Below are 16644 nucleotides of genomic sequence, written 5' to 3'. Positions count from 1 at the left end.
CACACGCACTCAGTCACACACACACAATCACTCTCACACACACGCAGTGACTTATTCACTCTCATACACACACACTCACAGTCACTCATTTACTCTCTCATACACACACAAAAACACAATCACTCATTCATTCTCTCATACACACACAAATTACTAATTCACTCACACACACAAACACACACTCATTAACTCTCTCCCTCAAACACACAAACTCTCACGCACATGTAATCACTCATTCACTCTCTCCCACACACACTCATCCACTCTCTCACAGACACACACACTCTCTCTCACAAACACGCACAAACACACACGCACACACACACACACTCTCTCTCACACATACACACAGTCACACACGCACAATCACTCATTCACTTTCTCTCTCACACACACACACATTCACTCTCACACACAGATAATCACTCATTCACTCTCTCTCTCACACACACACACATACACACACACGTTCACACACACACACACTCTCTCACACACATACACAATCACTCATTCACTCACACACATTCACTCATTCACTCTCTCATATACACACAGTCACTCATTCACTTTCATGCATACGCACAGTCACTCATTCACTCTCTCATACATACAATCACTCATTCACTCTCACACACACTCTGATTCATCCACTCACACACACACAATCACTCATTCACTCTCTCATATACACACTCACACTTTCACACACACACAGACACTCTCTCACCCACACACACAGACACTCACACACACAATCACTCATTCACGCTCTCTCACACACACTCACAGTCACACATACACAGTCACGCACACACAATCACACACACACACACACTCACATACAAGCAATCACTCATTCACTCTCTCACATACGCAATCAATCATTCACTCTCTCTCACACACACACACACTCATTCACTCTCTCTTATATACACACACTCTCATTCACTCTTTCCAACCCACACACACAATCACTTATTCACTCTCACACATACACACTCACACTCTCACACACACACTCTGCATTCATTCACTCATATACACACACAATCACTCATTCACTCTCACACACACTGACTCATTCTCTCGCGCACACACACACACACACACACATAAACAATCACTCTCACACATGCAATCACTCATTCACTCTCTCTCAGACACACACATTCTCATTCACGCTCACTCAGACACACATACTCTCATTCACTCTGTCAGGCACACGCACACACACAATCACTCATTCACTCTCTCATACACACACAAACACACGCAGTCATTCATTCACTATCTCATACACACACAATTACTCATTCACTCTCTATCTCACACACACACACACTCTCTCTCACACAGACACACACACTCCCTCTCTCTCACACACACACACATTCTCTCTCTCACACACACACAGACACACACAATCACCCATTTGCTCTCTCTCACAAAACACACACGCAATCTCTCATTTGCTCTCTCTCACGCAACACACACGCAATCGCTCATTCGCTCGCTCATACACACACACAAACACAATCACTCATTCACTCTCTCATACACACACACACACACAGTCACTAATTCACTCTCTGGTACACACACACAGTCACTCTTTCACTCTCATACACACACGCAGTCACTTATTCACTCTCTCATACACACACAAACACAATCACTCATTCACTCTCTCATACACACAAACACAATCACTCATTCGCTCTCTCATACACACTAACACACACAAACACAATCACTCATTCACTCTCTCATATACACACACACACACACACAATCACTCATTCACTCTCTCATACACACACATGCAATCACTCATTCACTCCCTGGTACACACACACACACAGTCACTCATTCACTCTCTCATACACACACTCGCAGTCACTTATTCACTCTCTCATACACACATACAAACACAATCACTCATTCAGTCTCACACACACAAACACAATCACTCATTCACTCTTTCAACACACACACTGCCACTCATTCACTCTCTCATACATACGCACACGCAATCACTCATTCACTCTCTCATACACACACACACACACACACAATCACTTAATCACTCTGGTACACACACACACACACACACACACACACACACACACCACACTGTCACTCATTCACTCTTCCATGCATACACACTGTCACTCATTCACTCTCTCATACATACAATCACTCATTCACTCTCTCACACACACTCTGACTCATCCACTCACACACATACACACAATCACTCATACATACACACACACACAAACACAATCACTCATTCACTCTCTCATACACACACACACATGCAGTCACTTATTCACTCTCTCATACACATACTTGCAGTCACTCATTCACTCTCTCATAAACACACACAAACACAATCACTCATTCACTCTCTCATACACACACTGTGACTGCAAATGAGGCAGGTAGAGGGATCCTGTGTTCAGGAACAGAGGAGCCTCAGCTCTTGACCTTGTCCAACAGGTACGAGGTACTTGCTCTCTGTGTGGATGAGCAGCAGGGCTGTAGGGAGGATGAGCCAGCTGACCTTGGCATTGTGGCACAGGAGGCCATTCAAGAGGGGGGGAGCAAAAAGTCAAGTAGCAGTAGTAGGGGATTCTATAATTAGGGGAATTGATAGCATCCTTTGTAAGCAGGATCGAGTGTCCCGCATGGTATGTTGCCTGCCCGGTGCCAGGGTGAAGGACATCTCTGACTGGCTTGAAAGGATATTGGAGAGGGAGGGGGAGGATCCAGTTGTTGTGGTCCACGTCGGGACAAATAACATAGGTAAGACTAGGAAGGAGGACCTGGGTTTGGGGATTATCAGGAACTAGGAACTAAATTAAAGAACAGATCCTCAAGGGTTATAATCTCCGGATTACTACCCGAGCCACGTGCAAATTGGCATAGGGACGTGAGAATAAGGGAAGTAAACACATGGCTAAAGGAGTGGTGCAGGAAAGAGGGGTTCCATTTCGTGGGGCACTGGCATCAGTATTGGAACAGGAGGCATCTGTACCGTTGGGATGGTCTCCACCTGAACCGATCTGGGACCAATGTTCTAGTGAAAAGGGTAAATAGGGTGGTCAACAGGACTTTAAACTAGAAAGTGGGGGGGGGGGGAAGGGTAAAATTCCAAGAAGTATGACTAATGGGAAACAAAGCAGCAGCTTAGTGTGTGGGGGGATGGATTCAACTTCATGGAAAATTATGAAAAAACTTAAAAGAAAGGAGAGCCCAGGAGAGACTATTAAAGTCCCCAGAACACAACATAGGACAGTGTTTGGAAAGGGCTAGGAATCTAACTTCAAGCACATCAGATAAAGTGATGACAATGAGAAAGGGGATGGGAAATACAGGACTGAGGGTGTTGTATCTGAATGCACGCAGTATATGAAATAATGTAAATGAGTTTGTGGTGCAGATTGAAATTGGCAGGTATGATGTGGTGGGCATCACGGAGACATGGCTGCAAGGAGATCAGGATTGGGAGCTAAATATCCAAGGATATACATCCTATTGAAAAGACAGACAGGTTGGCAGAGGGGGTGGGGTTGCTTTGGTAGTAAGAAATGAAATTAAATCGATAGCAAGAAATGACGTAGGTTAGATGATGTAGAATCTGTGTGGGTAGAGTTGAGGAACCGCAATGGTAAAAAAACCATAATGGGAGTTATGTACAAACCTCCGAACAGTAGTCAGGATGTGGGGCACCAGATACACCAGGTTATAGAAAAGGCATGTAAGAAAGGCAAGATTACAATAATCATGGAGGATTTCAATATGCAGGTAGACTGGGAAAATCAGGTTGGTAGTGGATCCCAAGAAAAGGAATTTGTAGAATGTCAACAAGATGGCTTTTTGGAGCAGTTTCTGGTGGAGCCCACTAGGGAACAGGCAATTCTAGATTTAATGATGTGTAATGAGGCAGATTTGATAAGGGAGCTTAAGGCGAAGGAACCCTTAGTAGAAAGTGACCATAATATGATAGAATTTACTCTGCAATTTGAGAGAAAAAGCTGGAATCAGATGTAACGGTATTACAGTTGAATAAAGGCAACTATAGAGGCATGAGGGAGGAGCTGGACAAAATTGACTGGGAGATGAGCCTAGCAGGAAAGACAGTAACAGCAATGGCAGGAGTTTCTGGGAGTAGTTTGGGGGAGACAGCAAAAATTCATCCCTAGGAAGAAGAAGCTTACTAAAGGGAGGACGAGGCAACCATGGCTGACAAGAGAAGTTAGGGACAGCATAAAAGCTAAAGAGAAAGCATACAATGCAGCGAAGAGCAGTGGGAAACCAGGGGATTGGGAAGCCTACAAGACCAACAGAGGACAACTAAAAAAGAAATAAGGAAGGAGAAGTTTAAATATGAGGGTAAACTAGCCAGTAATATAAAAGAAGATTGCAAGAGTTTTTTTTAGATATATAAAGGGTAAGAGAGGGGCAAAAGTAGACATTGGGCCACTGGAAAATGACACTGGAGAAGTAGTAGTGGGGAACGAAGAAATGGCGGAGTAACTGAATAGGTACTTTGCGTCAGTCTTCATGGTGTAAGACACGGGTAACATCTCCAAAGTTCAAGAGAGTCGGGGGGCAGAGGTGAGTATGGTGGCCATTACCAAGGAGAAGGTGCTAGGAACACTGAAAGGTCTGAAGGTGGATAAATCACCTTGGCCAGATGGATTACACCCCAGAGTTATGAAGGAGATAGCTGAAGAGATAGTGGAGATCTTTCAGGAATCACTCAAGTCAGGGAGGGTCCCAGAGGACTGGAAAATCGCTAATGTAACCCCCCTGTTTAAGAAGCGAGTGAGGCAAAAGACGGGAAATTACAGGCCGATTAGCCTGACCTCGGTCGTTGGTAAGATATTAGAGTCCATTATTAAGGATGAGATTTCAGAATACTTGGAAGTGCATGATAAAATAGGGCAAAGTCAGCATTATTTCATCAAGGGGAGGTCATGCCTGACAAATCTGTTAGAATTCTTTGAGGAGGTTAGACAAAGGAGAGCCAATGGATGTTATCTACTTGGACTTCCAGAAGGCCTTTGACAAGGTGGCACACAGGATGCTGCTCAGTAAGATAAGAGCCCATGGTGTTAGAGGCAAGGTACTTGCATAGATAGAAGATTGGCTGTCTGGCAGGAGGCAGAGAGTGGGGATAAGGGGGTCCTTCTCAGGATGGCAGCCAGTGACAAGTGGAGTTCCGCAGGGGTCAGTTTTTGGACCACAACTTTTCACTTTATACATTAATCATCTAGATGAAGGAACTGAGAGCATCCTGGCTAAGTTTGCAGATGATACAAAGATAGGTGGAGGGACAGATAATATTGAGGAGGCGGGGAGGCTGCGGAAGGATTTGGACAGGTTAGGAGAATGGGCAAAGAAGTGGCAGATGGAATACAACATGGGGAAGTGTGAGGTCATGCACTTTGGTAGGAAGACTATTTTCTAAACGGGGAGAGAATTCAGAAATCTGGAGTGCAAAGGGACTTGGGAGTCCTAGTCCAGGATTCTCTTAAGGTTAACTTGCAGGTTGAGTCGGTAGTTAGGAAGGCAAATGCAATGTTGGCATTTATTTCGAGAGGACTAGAGTATAAAAGCAGGGATGTGCTGCTGAGGCTTTATAAGGCTCTGGTCAGACCACATTTAGAATATTGTGAGCAATTTTGGGCCCCGTATCTCAGGAAGGATGTTCTGGCCCTGGAGAGAGTCCAGAGGAGATTCACAAGAACAATCACAGGAATGAAAGGCTTAACATATGAGGAACATTTGTGGACTCTGGGTCTATACTCGATGGAGTTTAGAAAGATGAGGGAGGATCTGATTGAAACTTACAGAATACCAAGGCTTGGATAGAGTGGACATGGGGAAGATGTTTCCATTAGTAGGAGAGGCTAGGACCCGAGGTCACAGCCTCAGAGTAAAGGGAAGACCTTTTGGAATGGAGCCAGAGGGTGGTGAATCTGTGGAATTCATTGCCACAGAAAGCTGTGAAGGCCAGGTCATTGAGTGTATTTAAAACCGAGACAGATAGGTTCTTGATTGGTAAGGGGATCAAAGGTTATGGGGAGAAGGCGGGAGAATGGGGTTGAGAAACTTATCAGCCATGACTGAATGGTGGAGCAGACTCAATGGGCCGAATGGCCTAATTTCTGCTCCTATGTCATATGGTCTTACGGTTTAATTATGTTCAAAAGCATCATTTAGCTATCATTTGACATTGCAAGTAATATAATTTACATCATTGTCATGAAACGGCTGTGCTCAAACATTTGCAATTAGCAAAATTACTTTCCTTAAGCAGTGACGCCAAAAACAATGATAGTTTGTTCTCCATATTTCTGAATTTCAATAGCTTCAAACATCCTAAAACCGAGCTAACTTTAGAAAAAACAGATTCTACTTTAACCTATATGTTTTGACAATCTAATTTTACATTTTATTTCATAACCTATAACTAATGTATTACACACTAACCCTACCTCCCCCCCGCCCCGAGTTGTTGAGGTTAAAACTAAGACACTGATCCTCCCCTTGCTGAGTTTATTGACTTTGTTCAGTGTCAACACTCCTCCCTCCATCCAGTGTCCCAGCAATCCCCCTTTAATATATGTTCAAATACCCATCACCTATTTCCCTGAACAATGTAATTGACATTAACATACCTTAACAATGTAATTGTAAGACATTGACACTTATGATGTAATGAAGACATTGTCAACAAAATCTTCTGGATCATGCCCACCGAGGAAGAAATTGATCAGCAGTCATTTTTTGCAGTTAGGGAAACATTTGTTCAATTCCTAAAACAGTAATGGTTAGTAGCCTATGGTAGCTCCTTCTGCTGGCCTTTTGCCAGGCTTCACTGCATTTAAATTGTTGCCATTCGTCATATATACTAAGTACTGTGGATAAAATTCTCTTTAGGGGTATGGTAGCATAGTAGTTACGTTAATGATCTGGAGATTTGAGTTCAAATCCCTCCATAGCAGCTTGGGAATTTAAATTTATTTAAATAAATTTGGAATTAAAAGCTATTATCAGTAATGGTAACTATGAAACTACCAGATTGTTGTAAAAACCCATCTGGCTCACTTATGTCCTTCAGGGAAGGAAACTTCTGTCCTTACCTGTTCTGGCCAATATATAACTCCACAACAACAATGTAGTTGACTCTTAATTACCTCTTAAATGGTCAGCAAACTTTTCAGTTGTGTCTAAGAAGGTGGCTCACCAGCACCTTCTTAGGGGCAATTAGGGATGGGCCATGAATGCTGACCTATCTAGCAATGCCCATATCCCATGAATGAACAGTCATGCCATATTATGAACTTTCAGTCAGTGCTTTTAAAAACTGGACACAAACAAGCTATTAAGATAGCTGTTGAAAATCATGTGACTTTTGGCATTTGTTTCAAGTCTCTGGCAAATATCTAATTAAATATGGATATAGGTGAGGAATTGGTGGAATTCGCACAAATCATTGTTTGAGGATGGGCAAACACTTAAAGACTATGGAGTTTCCAGGCTGCCTGTCTCCATGTTTCACACTTGACAAAAGGGAAGATTGAAACTCAACAGCCACTATCAACTTCCCATTGTACCACAATGGTCTCCCACATCAAAACCAGATTGAGTGAGCCTCAGAAGTGTTAACCCAGTGGTCACGTGATCAAAACTGGTTTCCGGCACTACGCCCATATTATCCCAGGACAAGGCAGATTCATCAGAACCATCAGTCATCAGCCAGTCTGAGGACTAGATTTTGAAACTAACTGAAAGTCATCAAGCAGCCAAAGTACTTAACCTGTTCCTGTTTCAAAGTTCACTTGTGAACCAAACTCCTGGATATTCAACTACAAGAAACCTCATAGCGTGCTGTGACCCCTTTGCTTTACAAGACCCTCCCTTCAACTTTAAATCATCAAATCCATTGAATAAACAACAGACCTGCTACATGGGAGACAATAAATCATAAATCAGAGGTTAAATTAACTTACTCTGTAGAAGTGCGCTTTCTTTATATGTATCCAATCTTTGTGTGTATGTGTGAGACTGAGTGTATAACATTGTGTTCGTTCAGGGTAAGTGTGTGAGAATAAATAACCTTCTTTATTTTAAACTCTCAGAAGCCTGCTGCTGGATAATTTATCTGGATTACACATTCCAATGGTAAGAAAAGACACACCTCTTTCCATACAAAACATGCTGATTACAGCCAGTAAGAGAACACATACATGCTGTCCATGATAAGAGAAAAAAAACATTAATTTGAATTACTTTGGTAGTTTAACATAAATTAATTTGTTTGCGATGATCAGATAAATGATTTTCCTCCGTACATTTTTACCTTGTTTGGGATGCATGTCATTTGAACAAAATTACTGCTGTACCCTTACACTACCACTAGATGCAGCTAGTGTACTTTCTAAATGCACCACAATATACAAGGTACACAATAGCTAGGAAATTCTTAATTACTATGATTTAGCAATCACAAATTTAATATTTTCTTTGCTATTGGAAAATAAATGTTTTAGATATTAACATGGTTAGACTGTGCTAAATATCTAACAGGCAGCAGAAACAAATCATGATTCCTCAGAAGTCTGGACCTCTGAAAGATTTTGCAATTCATTCTATTCCATATGCTTCTCTATTCTCAACTTTAATAAAATTGGAGGAATTACATGATTTTATACATCAACGTCTAACTTACTGGAAAGGAGGCAGAGAATAAAGAAACAAATAAACCAGAAGTGAAAGAAGAAATAAAAACTCTTGAATGTAGCAAAAGCTATAGAATATTTATTTAGCTAGTCTATACAGGATGTCCCAAATTGTTTTACAACCAATGAAGCACTTTGCCAATTCAAACTTTTCAATCAATGAAGTGCAGTTACTGTTGCAATGTAGGAAATGTGGCAGCCAATTTGCACACTCCCACAAACAGCAATGTGATAATGACCAGATAATGTTTTTTTGTGAAGTCGATTGAGGGAGAAGTATTGGACAGGACACCGGGGAGAGCTCCCCTAATCTTCTTCAAAATAACGCAGTGGTATCTCTTACGTCCACCCAAGAGAGCAGACAGGGCCTTAGTTTAACATCTCTTCTGAAAGGTGGCTCTTCCAACAGTGCCGCACTCCCTCAGTACTGCACCAGAGTATCAGTATAGATTTTTATATTCAAGCCTCTGGAATGGAACTTGAACCTACAAACTCTAACTCAGTGGTGTCAATGCTACCAATTGAGTCCCAGCTGAAATAACAAAACAAGAACCCATCCCTTTGCACTAGGTTGAACACCTCCACAAACCTTTACACATGCTGTTATAAAATAATTAAAGCATGTTCAGGTTTAATTAAATTAATAGTTGCTGATAATAAACAATAGAGACTGAACAGTATAAAGCAAGCAGAAGAAATGGTAAACTGGGTGATATTCAAATGAGGACAAGAAAGAATAGATTAATGCGGCTATAGGATTAAAAGAATCCATGGGTGCAACAAAGGCAATTTGTAGCATTAAGCAACTGTTCAAAGATCGACACAAGAATTTTAATGCATAGCATAGCTGATCCAAAAATACAAAAACTGTTCCCAACCATGTGTTCCCATTTGAAAGTTTAAAGATGTTTAAAAGCCGTGGCTAAAAAGGAAAGTACTTATATATCAGCTAACCAGTGTACTGTTTGTTAAGAAATAAGCTTTAACATTAAAAGGAAACTGACCTTTTAAGATTGCAAGTCATATACCTAGCACACATTCATAACCATCTTTTTTTCAAAAGCACCACACTTATAAGTGTGACCTTGGAGACATTACACTTCAAAAAATGTCATACCTATACTGGGCAAAACACTAGGATTGCCTCAAATCATCCTTAGTTAACTTAACTAAATTAGTAAATATCTATAAGTAATTTGTTCCAGTGCCCTCTGTCAGTAACTTGGGTTTCAACTGAAAATATCATCTATGTCAGGCGCTGGGAGCTTCCGAATGAGAAAAGGAGAGGATTCAAGGGGAATGAAGTTTTTCTCTAAACTACTATACTCAAAGAATATAACCAGGCAGAAAAATTTACAAATACAGCCATAAATCCACAATAGTAGGTAAGGGGGAAAATATTTTATAGTGCTACAAATAATTAACAAAAGATAAGGAAGGTTTTGGACAAAGAAGAGATAAAATGGACAATTAAATAAGGTTCTTGCATCTTAAAAACAGTAAAACTGTACCATGGTGAAGCAAAAATTATTTACTACAAATAAATAGAAATTAGGTTTTCTGAACAAGAAGAAAGGAATTATAAATTCAGTGTTCTTGCCATCCCTGTAGTGGACTAAGTGTGACCAGGCAATGAGGACTATTCTGGTGTAACTCTTTGAGTACAAACACATTTCCATCTGTTTCAGATGAAGTTACATTGTTTCATAGTTTGCCATTGTAAAATTTGAACTCTTGATGTGATATTCATGGTTTAGCATCTCTTTCTTTTGTAACTCTTTTGAGTACAAACCTGTTTTCATCTGTTTCAGATGAAGTTACATTGTTTCATAATTTGCCATTGTGAGATTTGAACTCTTGATACTCTTTTGAGTAAACCTGTTTCCATCTGTTTCAGATGAAGTTACATTGTTTCATAGTTTGCCATTGTGAGATTTGAACTCTTGATCTTGGGGTTACAAACCCAGTACCATAACCACTTGGCTATTTAGGCCAAGCAAAAAATATAGAACGCTTCACGAATTTGCGTGTCATCCTTGCGCAGGGGCCATGCTAATCTTCTCTGTATCGTTTAAAGTAACTCTTTCGAGTACAAACACATTTCCATCTGTTCCTATTCAGATGAAGTTACATTGTTTCATAGTTTGCCATCATGAGATTTGAACTTTTGATCTTGGGGTTACAAGCCCAGTACCATAACCATTTGGCTATTTAGGTAAAGCCTACTGCACCTGGTATTCCCAGGAGGTCTCCCATCCAAGTACTAACCAGGCCTGAGTCTGCTTAGCTTCCGAGATCAGACGAGATCAGGCGTTTTCAGACTAGTATGGCCGAATGCTAAAGTTATAGTGTTTCATAGTTTGCCATTGTGAGATTTGAACTCTTGATACTCTTTTTGAGTAAACCTGTTTCCATCTATTTCAGATGAAGTTACATTGTTTCATAGTTTGCCATTGTGAGATTTGATCTCTTGATACTCTTTTGAGTAAACCTGTTTTCATCTGTTTCAGATGAAGTTACATTGTTTCATAGTTTGCCATTGTGAGATTTGAACTCTTGATCTTGGGGTTACAAACCCAGTACCATAACCACTTGGCTATTTAAGCCAAGCCCTTACTATTCTGCTGTATGTTAATATCTTATTAATTACATTGTTAAGGTTTAATGGCAATTCCATTGTTAAACAGGTGACGGGAATTTGGACATGATAGAAAGCAGAGTGGTTATGCTGGACAGACAAAGCCTATATTTCGGAAAAAGGCTAAGACCACAAAGAAGATTGTGCTGAGACTGGAGTGTGTGGAATCCAACTGTCAATCAAAGAGAATGCTAGCCATCAAGAGGTGCAAGCACTTTGAGCTGGGTGGAGACAAGAGGAGGAAAGGCCAAGTCATCCAGTTCTAAGCTGCATCCTTTGTGCTTTTTGGAGTACACATTCACAATAAAATTAAAGTTAAAAACAATAAATGAGTATAGTTGGCCCAAGTAGAGTGGAATGCCTGAGGTGGCAACTGCGGATAAGGGCTTCGAAGCAGTCGCTGACTAAAGTCACCACAAAGCCGACGATGAAGCAGAGGAAATCACGCAAGCAGAGCTATTCCACTTATGTGTATAGGGTGCTGACCTAGGTCCATCCTTCCACCAGGATCTCGTCCAAGGCCATGAGTGTTATGATTCCTTCGTTGTCGACAATTTTGAGTGCATCGCCTCTGAGGCTTCGCACCTCATTCACTACAACAAGCGCCATACCATCTCGGCCAGGGTGATCCAGAGTACCATCCGCCTCATGCTGCCGGGGAACTGGCCAAACACGCCATTTCTGCAGGCACCAAAGTGGTCACCAAATACATCAACTCTGTTTAGGTCGATCATTCTAAAGATTATAAATGGGTATAGCTGGGACACTGGTGTGTTGACTGTGAACTAAGTGAATAAACTCTTCCTAGCAAAGAAAGTTGCTGTGTCTTAGTTTTAATTTTACCAACCAGTGAGGGTCCAGTTAACAGTGTAGACCCATTTCTGATCCAGGTTTCAGTTCAGCATTACATAATGATAGGAACCTTACTTGGTGTTATCCATATTTTAAGCACATTTTATAAAGTGGTAAGTAAACAATATTTAAGTCATAAGTAAAAGCAATATGTCTGTGAGGTATATATTTTTAAGTATCAACAAAATGTGAAGTATTTTTTCCACGTGTCTCCTATGCAATATGTTGTCTCTGTATATTTGCTTCATTACAACAATAGCGTTTTGCCACATTCCAGTAAACATTAGAAACCTCGTTATCGGAGCAGAGGACTGAGGTGCAGGAGTAGACCATTTGGCCCTTCAAGCCTGCACCATCATTCGATAAACATAAAAATATGGAAACTAGGAACAGTGGTAGGCCATTCAGCCCTTAGAGCCTGCTCCACCATTCAGTATGATCATGGCCATCTCAATGCCGTATTCCCACTTTCTCTTTATATCCCTTGATGCCCCTATTATCCAAAAATTTATCAATATCTTTCTTGAATATACTCAGTGACCCGCCCTCCATAGCATTCTGTGATAGAGAATTCCACAGGTTGACCACCCTCTGAGTGAAGAAATTTCTCCTTATCTCAGTCTAAATGGCCTGCCCTGTATTCTGAGACTGGTTATCAACTCTCCAGCCAGGGGGAATATCCTCCCTGCATCCAATCTGTCTAGCCCTGTTAGAATTTTATATGTTTCAATCAGATCCCCCTCATTCTTCTAAACTCTCATGAATACAGACCCAGTCGAACCAATCTCTCCTCATACAACAAAACTCCCATTCCTGGTATCAGCCTAATGAACCTTTGCTGCACTCCCTCTAAGGCAAGTATATCCTTTCTTAGGTAGGGAGACCAAAACTGCTTGCAATACTCCAGGTGTAGTCTCACCAAGGCCTTGTATAACTGCAGTAAGACATCCCTACTTCTGAACTCAAATCCTCTTGCAATGAAGGCCAACATACCATTTGCCTTCCTAATTGCTTGCTGCACCTGCCTATTTACTTTCATTGACTGGTGTACAAGGACACCCAGATCCCTTTGTACATCCACATTTCCCAATATCTCACTATTTAAATAATACTCTGCCTTTCTGTTCTTCACACTGAAGCGTATTAACTTCACATTTATCCATGTTATACTGCATCTGCCACGTGTTTGCCCACACACACTTGTCTAAATCGCCCTGAAGGCTCCTCGCATCCTCCTCACAACCCCGCCCACTTTTGTATCATCAGCAAACTTGGAGATATTGCATTTGGTTTCCTCATCCAAGTCACTTATATATATTGTGAGTAGCTGGAGCCCAAGCACTGATCCCTGCGGTACACCACTAGTCACTGCCTGCCACCCGGGAAAAGACCCATTTATTCCCAATCTGTTTCCAGTCTGTCGACCAATTCCAAATCCATGCCAGTATATTACCCCTAATCCCATGTGCTTTAATTTTGCCCACTAGCTTCTTATGTGGGGCCTTATTAAAAGCCCTCTTGAAATCGAACTACACCACATCACTGGTTCTCCCTTAATTATCCTGCTAGTTATATCCTCAAAAATCTCCAGTAGATTCGTTAAGCATGATTTTCCTTTCATAAGACCATGATGACTTTGTCTAATCCTTCTAATGCATTCCAAGTGTTCTGTCTTTCATAATAGACTCTAACATTTTCCCCGCTACTGATGTTAGGCCAACTGGTCTGTAATTCTCTGTTTTTTCTCTCCCTCCTTTTTTAAATAGTGGGGTTACATTTGCCACCCTCCAATCTGTAGGAACTGCTCCAGAGTCTATAGAATTTTGGAAAATGACGACCGATGCATCCAATCTTTCCCGGGTCACTTCCTTTAGTACTCTGGGATGTAGATTATCAGGCCCTGTGAACTTTTCAGCCTTTAACCCCATTAATTTCTCTAACACAAATTTTTACTCAATAGTGATTTTCTTCAATTCCTCCCTCTCACTGGACCCTTGGTTCCCTAACATTGCTGGGAAATTATTAGTGTCCTCTTTTGTGAAGACAGAACCAAAATATGTGTTCAATTCTTCTGCCATTTCTTTGTTCCCCATTATAATTTCCCCCGTTTCTGACTGTAAGGGACCTACATTTGTCTTCATTAATCTTTTTCTCTTCACATATTTATAGAAGCTTTTACAGTCAGTTTTTATGTTCCATGCAAGTTTACTCTCATACTCCATTTTTCCCTTCTTGATCAATCTTTTTGTCCACTTTTGCTGAATTCTAAACTACTCCCAATCCTCAGGCTTGCTGCTTTTTTCTGGCAATTTTATATGTCTCCTCTTTGAATCTAGTACTATCCCTAATTTCTTTTGTAAGCCATGGTTGAGTCACCTTTCGTGTTTTATTTTTGTGCCAGACAGGAATGAATAATTGTTGTAATTCATGCATACATTCCTTAAATATTAGCCATTGTCTATCCACTGTCAATCCTTTTATTAAGATTCCCCAATCAATCATTGCCAACTCACAGAATCACACAGTGCAGAAGAGGCCCTTCGGCCCATCGAGTCTGCACCTACCTACCTAATCCCATTTGCCAGCATTTGGCCCATAGCCTTGAATGTTATGACATGCCAAGTGCTCATCCAGGTACTTTTTAAAGGATGTGAGGCAACCTGCCTCCACCACCCTCCCAGGCACCACATTCCAGACCATCACCGCCCTCTGGGTAAAAAAAGATTTTCCTCACATACCCCCTAAACCTCCTGCCCCTCACCTTGAACTTATGGCCCCTCGTGACTGACCCTTCAATGAAGGAGAACTGCTCCTTTTCCACCCTGTCCATGCTCCTCATAATCTTGTACACCTCGATCAGGTCTCCCCTCAATCTTCTCTGCTCCAACGAAAACAACCCAAGTCTATCCAACCTCTCTTCATAACTTAAATGTTTCATCCCAGGTAACATCCTGGTGAAATTCCTCTGCACCCCCTCCAGTGCAATCACATCCTTCCTATAATGCGGCGATCAGAACTGCACAAGTACTCCAGCTGTGGCCTCACCATGGTTCTGTACAACTCCAATATAATCTCCCTACTTTTGTGATCTATGCCTTGACTGATAAAGGCAAGTGTCCCATATGCCTTTTTCACTACCCACTAACATGCCCCTCCATCTTCAGAGATCTATGGACACACACGCCAAGGTCCCTTTGTTCCTCAGAACTCCCTAGTGTCATGCCGTTCATTGAATACTTCCTTGTCAAATTACTCCTTCCAAGTTGTATCACCTCACACTTATCAGGGTTAAATTCCATCTGCCACTTATCTGCCCATTTGACCATCCCGTCTATATATTCCTGTAGCCCAAGACACTCAACCTCACTGTTAACCACCAATCTTTGTGTCATCCGCAAACTTACTAATCTTACCCCCACATAGTCATCTATGTTGTTTATATAAATGACGAATAATAGGAAACCCAGCACAGATCCCTGTGGTACGCCACTGGATACTGGCTTCCAGTCATTAAAGCATCCTTCTGTCATCACCCTCTGTCTCCTACAACTAAGCTAATTTGAATCCACCTTATCAAATTACCCTGTATCCCATGTGCATTGGCCTTCTTTCTATGTCTCCCATGTGGAACTTTGTCAAAGGCTTTGCTGAAATCCATATAAACTTCACTACCCTCATCTACACATCTGGTCACCTCCTCAAAACAAAATCAAATTTGTTAGGCATGACCTTCCTCTGACAAAGCCATGCTGACTATCCCTGATCAAACCTTGCCTCTCCAAGTGGAGATGGATTCTCTCCTTCAGAATTATCTCCAATAGTTTCCCTACCACTGATGTGAGACTCACTGGCCTGTGGTTCCTTGGCTTATCTCTACAACCCTTCTTAAATAGTGGAACCACATTAGCTGTTCTCCAGTCCTCTGGCACCTCCTGCGTGGCCAGAGAGGAATTAAAAATTTGGGCCAGAACCCCTGCGATCTCCTCCCTTGCCTCCCTCAGCAGTCTGGGACACAAATCATCCGGACCTGGAGATCTGTCTGCTTTTAAGCCTGCCAATACCTCAAATACCTTGTCACACCCTATATCAATTTCCTCAAGAATGTCGCAGTCTCTCTCCCCGAGTCCAATACCTTCATCCTCATTCTCTTGGGTGAAGACGGATGTGAAGTATTCGTTCAACACTCTACCAATGTCCTCTGGATCCACTCATAGATTGACTCACGCCTCATATCCTCATAGTTCCCTTTATTTAGATTCAGGACCCTAGTTTCGGATTCAACTTCTTCACTCTCCATCCTAACGAACAATTCTATCATTTTATGGTCGTTCTTCACCAAGGAACCCCGCACAACAAGATTGTTAATTAATCCTTTCTTATTGCACAATATCCAGT

The 16644-nt window shown here is 41.5% G+C and overlaps 1 non-coding gene and 1 pseudogene across 1 annotated transcript; both read right to left on the bottom strand.

Annotated features, from left to right (window-relative positions):
* Nucleotides 1–10758: 10758 nt before the first annotated feature.
* LOC121288752 lies at nt 10759–10855 on the bottom strand (annotated as a pseudogene).
* Nucleotides 10856–10978: 123 nt separating this feature from the next.
* Nucleotides 10979–11097, bottom strand: LOC121288738. Its single transcript, XR_005945421.1, has one exon. It is a non-coding gene; the product is annotated as a 5S ribosomal RNA (ribosomal RNA).
* Nucleotides 11098–16644: the final 5547 nt, after the last annotated feature.

Source organism: Carcharodon carcharias, chromosome 15, assembly GCF_017639515.1.
Source record: "Carcharodon carcharias isolate sCarCar2 chromosome 15, sCarCar2.pri, whole genome shotgun sequence".
Classification (NCBI taxonomy): Eukaryota; Metazoa; Chordata; class Chondrichthyes; order Lamniformes; family Lamnidae; genus Carcharodon; species Carcharodon carcharias.
The sequence above is the reverse complement of the archived record's forward strand: the minus strand, read 5'-3'. Positions and strand labels throughout refer to the sequence as shown.